Genomic DNA, 8265 nt, shown 5'->3' with positions numbered 1-8265 from the left:
TTGAGGTTCAGAATCAGAAATCTCTTCAACACCATCATCACTGTCAAACCAGATATCACCATCCCAGCTTTCAGGGTCTGCATTATACAACAGTCTACGAATCTGCTTAACCGGAGCACAAGGCTGTATTTTAGTTAACAGATGACTAACCCTCTCCAGCAATTGTTTAAGATAATTATTTTTGCTCACAAGTTTATCCACTCTGACTCCTAATGCTTTTCCGGTCTCCCTTTCAAAGGCCAATGATGACTTCAATATTTCATTCTCTGATTTCAAAGCGGTATGTTCCGCATCAGAGATCAGTTTGGGAGCAGGAGTTTCCTTAGCTTCTTGCTGAGCACAAGACAAACAGTCTCCTAACACAGCACAAATCGCACCTTTACCCTTTCTTTGACCAATCTTTCGTGAAGCCTGACACTGCTTAATGCGCTCCACCACCTTTTCCTCATCTTTCCAAAACTTTTGGGCCCACTCCTTCCCTGCCTGGGAAGGGGCACACTTGTATTTTTGCAGAAGTTTATCCATAGCAATCCTGCCGACTACGCCAATTTTACTGTCGCGTTAAGGGGTGTAGCTGATTAACCGTTACAGGCCCGGTCAGATTCAGGGTACTGAACCAGTCGGACATTCACCAAAAACACATTAACCGTCTGGGGGTCCAGTCAGACATTCACCATCAACGCATTAACAGCCTGGGGGTCCGTTCAGACATTCACCAAAAATGCATTAACTGCCTGGGGGTCTGGTTAGATTCAGAACACTGAACTATCACGGATAACCACCCTCACCCTTGTTGCACTTAATGAGAGTTATCACAATGCAATCAAGTATGGTTTATTACAGCAACAGATAATCAGGTTCTTTTGGATTGCCGGCGATAGTGACTGTCTGCAAAAGCAAGCTAGTATGCATAAAATACACAGGTGTTATAGGTGTTACAGGTGTTATAGGTGTTGTAGGTGTTACAGATGTTACAGGTGTTATAGATGTTTATAGATGTTACAGATGTTACAGGTGTTATAGATGTTATAGGTGTTACAGATGTTACAGGTGCGCAGCCTAGGAATAAACGCGCTAAAAGGATCAAAGACTCTATAGAGGTTTATAAGCAAGTATTCAGATCTCACCCAAAGGCGTCCCAATGGGGGGGGAAGAGAGGCTCAGCCCGTCGACTGATCCCAGGAGTCAGGAGGTCCTAAGGATGTTGTATTCACTCGGGATGGTATCTCCCCTGACGGTGGTATCTTCCCTAACATCCCCTCTCTCTTAGGCCAATTTATATTATTTTCTATCTTTTAGGTGAAGCTTGAGTGGCTCTAGTCAAGCATATCTTAGTTATGATTGGTGAAAAGTTCTCCTGTCTCCGTTTAAAGTAATAGGTTCCGAGAAATTCAGAGCGCGTGCTCAGTGAGGGGTGGTCGCACCTTGGAGGCGGGTAGCTTTTGGGATGGAGGTGTGTTTTGGTATTATAATGATATTATAATGATCAAAAAGTACACTAGGATACAGCATTTGTCAAAACATGACAGGTCCTTGGCTCAGGGTAGCAAAAAGTGCAGCTTATTGGTCTCGGTGTGCACAAGACCAGTCGAGTCTCCACCTGGTTACAGAGCCTAGCCGTGGTGTCTCCACTCCACTCTACGCTCCATACTGTTCCTTAGAGCTAGCACATCAGGTTTCCCCAGCGCGATAGCATCTAAGGTTGGAAGCCTAGGGAACGCTCAGGTAACGCAGCTACACCCTACCCTGAAAGCCTCTTCAATGCTGTACATTTTCTTTAAAATGTGAATGTTAGTTTTATTTTCCTAGTTACTTCAGGCAATTACACCACACCAGGGGCTCCTTGCTGACTAGTTCCCTGAACAGCCTGAAGTCTGCTTTCTCTGTAAGGAAGGGTTTATCTGCTCAGTTTGACTTCAGTCACCTGTTGAGCCTAAGCTGTCAGGAGTTTCTGTTACTTCTTTTTTTTTTTTTTTCTTCTCTCCCTTCTTTCTGTATTTTTTGTCAAGCTCTCCTGACTTTGGCATTCTCCCTGTGTGCGATGAGGGTGGTTATGTGAGTAGCTCGGAGAATAATTATCCTTGCTGAGACCTGAAGAGGCAATTCATTATGTCAGGTTAAAAACAGCTGTGCAACAATAGCACAAGGAAGCCTACATAACTAAGCATTGAAAACTAAGCACAGAGCACAGTAAATTTCCCCTGTGAATATAGAATTTGGGGTCATTATCTCACAGTTTTGCTGAATACCGCTGGACATATTTTGAGGCTAACAGATGTATCACTTTGGCTTTATTTCTACCTCTCACTCCTGCATATTTCAATGCCCCAAATTCACAGTGTGCTGAAATCTGAGGGACCATTTGCTAGGAGCTGAGAGAGCTTTCTCTAGGCCAGTATAGAAGATAGTTTTGAATTAGTTCAGTATGTCTGAGAGCACTAGAATGAAGGTAAACTGAGCCCTGTCAGAGGTACCATTTTGTAATAAATGGCTAAGTCCCAAATAGGATTACAATCAAAGTTTTACAATTTGTTAAATGAATAGAGGAAAGCAAACAACGCTGGGTGCACCGGGAGTCTCTGCTCCACCAAGACGCACACCAGTTACATAAGGCGGCTGTTTTTTATGCTCCTAGGCTAATACATATTCATCACCACTTTTGGAAAAGGCAGGGTTATTATAATTAGTTCCCGGAATCTGAACCCTCCTACTGGAGCATGTATATCAGTCTCTGGTGGTCCCTCTGGGGGTCTCTTGTGCCGAAGGCTCATAGTCTTCCTCCCAGGCTTTTTTTCTTGCCCTTCTCCTTTGTCCATCTTGGCTGGATGTCAGAGACTTGCATAGTGTCTCATGCAACAGTCATAATAGTTAGCAGTTATTCTGAAACCCCTTTGTTCTCTTATCCCCTATTGACACAAATTGCTGGACCATTCCTTTGCAAGATATAAGAACTATATACATTAACCACTCTGTTTTTCTTAGACTTGTGGTTATACAAGGGCATGTAAGACAGAAGGTCACATTTCATCATATCATGCGGCCCTAGCATTGTTCCATATTGACACGAATCATGAACACATTTCACAATCCCTCATCTCCCTTTTCATGGTATTGATTCATGTTTTCCTTTCCAATCAAGTCAATACTTGACGAATTGATACAAATTTTGGAACTTTGTTTGTTTTTATTATCATCAGGGAATGGGTTTTCTTTTTCCCTGGTTCTGGGTCAACAGGTACCGCAGATATTTGCATTCCTTGTATAACCGAGTGTATTAGTCTGGTAATACAGGGTATTAAACATGGAATTATTAACAATCCTCCACATATCCCCAATACAACCATCCTTATTTTAGCAAACCAATCACCGCCCATAAAGCTCCCCCCATAATCCTCCTAGATCGATTCCATTCCAAGTTTGAACTGGGACGTGCAATTTTCTTCATTTCCTTTACAAGTTCATTTACAGCTTTTCCTTCTGTTGTGGTTTAACCCAGCGGGCAGCTAAACAACACATGACCGTTCTCTCACCCTCCCCCCTCCCTCTCTGGGATGGGAGAGAGAAACAGGAAAATGAAGCCTGTGAGTTGAGATAAAGACAAATTAATAATAATAATAATAATAATAATAATAATGACAATAATGATGATAATAGCACTACTAGTAATAATGTGTACGAAACAAGTGATGCACAATGCAATTGCTCACCACCTGCTGTCCGATGCCCAGCCTAACCCCGAGCAGTCCGGCCCTCCTCCCAGCTCTTGTTGCACCCCCAGCCTGGCCGCTGGCAGGACAGAGTGAGAAGCTGAAACGTCCTTGGCTTGGTGTAAGCACTGCTCTGCAACAATTAAAACATCAGCATGTTATCAGCACTCTTCTCATCCTAAGCCAAAACATAGCATTCTACCAGCTACTAGGAAGAAACACCCTCATCATCAATCTCTAAACAGCAATTACTAAGGTTAAATTTTCCACAGACTCCTCCTTCTTGTGCTAGTAAATAATCCAAAGCTAAGCGATTTTGATACAAAGCAGTTCTCATCTTGGTATTTTGCTTTGCAATTAATCCACGTGCATATCTGGTTTTATTTACAACTATTTCTATTGCAGCATGTAACCTAATTATTCTATTAAGCATATATATTGGGGTCCTATAACCCCAGGATCTGTCTTCTGCCCACGTAGCTGGATCATAATAGGCAAACGCCTTCAATCAAGGGGTTGGGCCCGCTTTCAGGGTTGATTCAGGCTTGTGTTACTGTTCAGCCTGTCGGGGTGATCCAGCTCCTGGAAAACGAATCACAATTTTATATGGGTTTAAAAAAAAAAAGGTTCTTTTGTAATTTTCTCAGGACAACCCAACCTTAGTGCGGGAGAAGTCCGGTCGAGGTCCTCTCACTCAGCAGTCAATACCCATAGGGGTTGCCTCCCTTGGTAGACCTTACAGACCGCAGTGGAGGGTCCCGCCCTGGTCTTGCCTTCTCCCTTTCCTCCCTTCAGGCTTGTCCTCTTTATCTGGTGCCCTTAATTCATGCAAGAATATTAGTCCCACTTTAGCCTTAGTTTCAGTTTCCCAGGAGCGGACTCAACCCTCCAAGTTTCAGTAGTTACTGGTCCTTTTATTCTAGATGCGTGGGTCCAAACCCTTTCTGCTGTTCTCACAGCTGTTTCAGTAGTAAGTAAAACAGGGTACATTCCCTCCCATTGGGGGTTCAATGATTCTTCCCTCCAGGTTTTTATTAAGACCTTGTCTCCTGGTTGTATCTTATGATTTAGCAAATCCTAAAGGTGGTGTTTGAGCCATCATTCCAATTTCTCTTAGCTCTTGTAATCTCCTTCCAATAGTAATTATATATTTCTGGATGCTACGATCCTCAACTACATTGTTCCCTGTAGGCATCCCTTGAGAATAAGGCATACCATATAACATTTCATATGGCGATAATCCAGTCTCACTGTGTGCTTTAGTTCTTAGGTTTAAAAGTGCCAATGGTAAGCATTTCGTTCAGGGCATTTATGTCTCGATCGTTAATTTGGCCAACTGTTGTTTTATTGTTTGATTCAGTCTTTCGACTTTCCCTGAGCTTTGTGGGTGCCACGGAGTATGGTATTCCCACTGAATACCTAATGACTGACATAATAATTTTATTATTTTAAAAGTAAAGTGTGTGCCCTGGTCAGAATCAATGTACTGGATTATCCCATATCTAGGTATCAGGTGTTCTAATAGAATTTTTCCACCATTTGTGCTGTAGCTTGTGCTACGGGATAAGCTTCTACCCATTGTGTTAAATGATCTACTATTAACAATAAATATTTTATCCTCTCTACTTTGGGCAATTCAGTGAAATCAACTTGTACTTTCTCGAAAGGCCTATAAGCTGTTTTTCTCCCTCCCGTGACTGCTTGTCGAAACGCTTTCTTATTTATCTTCTGATAATTAAGCAACCTTGTGTAATTTGCTTTGCTATTTCAAAAATCCCAATGCAACCAAATTGTTTAAGTAAATGATCACTTAACGCCTTTGTACCCCAATGTGTTTGTGAATGCAAATGTCCCAATATTTGCCTCGCATAAGCCTTTGGCAATATCTCTCGCCCGTCTGGCAGTGTCCATTTTCCTTGTTCTAACTTAGCCCCTATTTTCTCCAGTTTTGTTTGTTCTTCAGGGGTAAACTTCTTTTCTCTTCCCTCTCGCCTTTCTTCCTCCCATACTATATTAATTTTAGCAACCTGAGTCCTCAAGGCTGCTTCCTGGGCTTCTTTATCTGCTAGATTATTTCCTCTGGTTCGGTAATCTAATCCCTTTTGGTGTCCTTTCACAAGTACCACTGCTATTTCCTTTGGTTCTCTTAATGCCCTTAAATTTTTTATTATTAATTCTTGATATAAGATTCCTCCCTCTCTCCGGACAAGGTCTTTTTCTGACTTTCTCTTACTGCTGCTACAAAGATCTTGTCTTTTGCTTTTTGTTTTTCCTCATCTCTCCTAACATATACTTTCTGTGCTTCCCTAAGTAATTCCTCTAATCCTCAGCAGTAAATAAGATCCCTAAAATGGGCTGTATTTCTTCCCAGGTATAAGTATTGGGGCCTAGGAATTGGTCCAGTTTTTCAGCTACTCCAAGGTGGTCATTTAATAGGGTCCCCATTTCTTTCTTGAAATTCCTTACATCTGTGGTATTTAATGGGACTGCCACAAACCCAATGCATCCCAGATTGACTCCTAGGGGTACCTCTCTTAGGGGATATAGAGAAGCTCTCTCAGATACGGCAGTCCTACTTCTCGTACATGCAGCCGGAGGTTGGTCTAATTCCGTTGCTGTTAGTGGTGGAGGCAGGGGCAACGGTGGTACTGCTGGAGATACCACGGCCACTGGAGGGGGCGCCGCCGCCGGGGGTGGATTGTTAGGATATGGAGGTGGTAGGTTATCCAATGGCTCCCATTTATCATCTTTTTCTTTTTCCCGTTTTTCTTCTTCTTCAAATTTCTCGTCTGCTTTTAGTGTAAATATTGAGGCTGGAAAAGGACGTGAAGTCCTGATCCATAATCCTGCATAATCACTTTCCTCCTGGCTAAAAGGGTCCTTGGAATTAACATGTATGTTTAAGGCTTGGCAAATCCAGTCTTCAAAGGATCCAAAAACAGGCCAAAGGACATGTGGTTTTAAAAGCTCCTTTGGCCATTCTATCATACAGTACTAAACCATTTTTAATTTACTTTTTCCTTTTCTGGGGCCCTTATCGTTCCAATTTCTAATCATTATTCCTAATGGACTTTCTGGTGGTATGTCTGGTAATTTGCTCCCTTTCTTCTGGTCATTGGTCTTCGATTTCGTCTGACCCATCTAGGAATTTTACTATGGCAATTCCCACAGCCCTTGGTTACCTTAGTAAGAGTGTCTTGCAGGGGGTTTAGAACCTATCACCCACCCACAAATCCTATAGGAATCGCTTCGGTCCTTCACCGGCCAAGTCCCTCACGTTAGATTGGAACCGCGGTTAGAAGACCTCCACACTCACTTCGGAACTGAGTTCTGTCTCAGTCACACTCTTACACACATAGGCAACCGAATCCCACCCCACCAAACGGTATACACCTTAAATACTTACGACTCTGTCGTCTTTGTTCGGATCTTCGCGCGCAGAATTACGGGCAAAATATAGTGCTGCAGCCAGCAAGGGAGCTCATACAAAAAATCAAAATCTTTGCTTACCTTTATTCAGGTTCAAGATGGCATTAGTCCTGACCTGACTCGAACAGGAGCCACCAAATGGTGGGGCGCCTCTCCTAGATCAAATCAGAATTCAGGAACCAAAGCTGTTACAGGAAGCACGGCCGAAAGCACGACAGACACCAGTAGAGTCAGATCATGCTCCATTTCATTGCCCGAATAGCCTAACTTTTAAAGTGAACTTAACAGGGGTGGATAGTGTCTCACACAAGATTATTGGTCAAAAGCACTCAGACAAACAACTGCAAGAAAACAACCCCACCTGCAAGAAAACAACCCCTTGTGATTAGCAGTCACGTAGACCTTGTCCTTGAAGCCAGCTACTGGTAACAATATTTTTCTGAATTCCTCAATTGGGCGATGTGGGAACACTGTCATGGGAACTTCTCATAGTTGCCCTGGTAGCTTGGTTTGCTCAGCTACAGCAAGCCATGGGATTTTTGATGTTTCAAAAAATCCCTCAACACAAAGCCATCCCGGACGAGCCCCCAATTGTAACAAATGACTGAGTCCCAAATAGGATTACAAAGTTTTACAATTTATTAAATGAATAGAGGTAAGCAAACAGCGCTGGGTGCACCAGGAGTCTCTGCTCCACCAAGACGCACACCAGTTACATAAAGCGGCTGGTTTTTATGCTCCTAGGCTCCTACATATTCATTATTACTTCTAGAAAAGGCAGGGCTATTATAATTAGTTCCTGGAATCTGAACCCTCCTACTGGAAAGCATAGAAAATAATATAAATTGGCCTAAGAGAGAGGGGATGTTAGGGAAGATACCACCGTCAGGGGAGATACTATCCCGAGGGAATACACCATCCTGAAGACCTCGAGACTCCTGGGATCAGTTGATGGGCTGAGCCTCTCTTCCCCCCCCCCCCCCCCCCATTTGGATTCCTTTGGGTGAGATCTGAACACTTGGTTATACTGTATGTCTCTGCGGAAACTTAGAAATCTCTATAGAGTCTTTGTGCCTTTTACCTTGTTAATTTCCAGGCTGCGCACCTGTGAATTTTATGCATGCTAGCT

At 43.0% G+C, this 8265-nt stretch overlaps 1 long non-coding RNA gene across 1 annotated transcript; it reads right to left on the bottom strand.

Moving 5' to 3' along the window:
• Positions 1–818: 818 nt before the first annotated feature.
• LOC311426418 lies at positions 819–7871 on the bottom strand. The gene is made up of 2 exons (XR_014686733.1): positions 3708–7871; positions 819–3579 (listed from the first exon to the last, which is right to left on the bottom strand). It is a non-coding gene; the product is annotated as an uncharacterized lncRNA (long non-coding RNA).
• Between the last annotated feature and the right edge of the window lie 394 nt (positions 7872–8265).

Source organism: Aythya ferina, assembly GCF_964211825.1.
Source record: "Aythya ferina genome assembly, chromosome: W".
Taxonomy (NCBI): Eukaryota; Metazoa; Chordata; class Aves; order Anseriformes; family Anatidae; genus Aythya; species Aythya ferina.
Note: the sequence above shows the minus strand (reverse complement) of the source record. Positions and strands in the feature narration are given on the sequence as shown.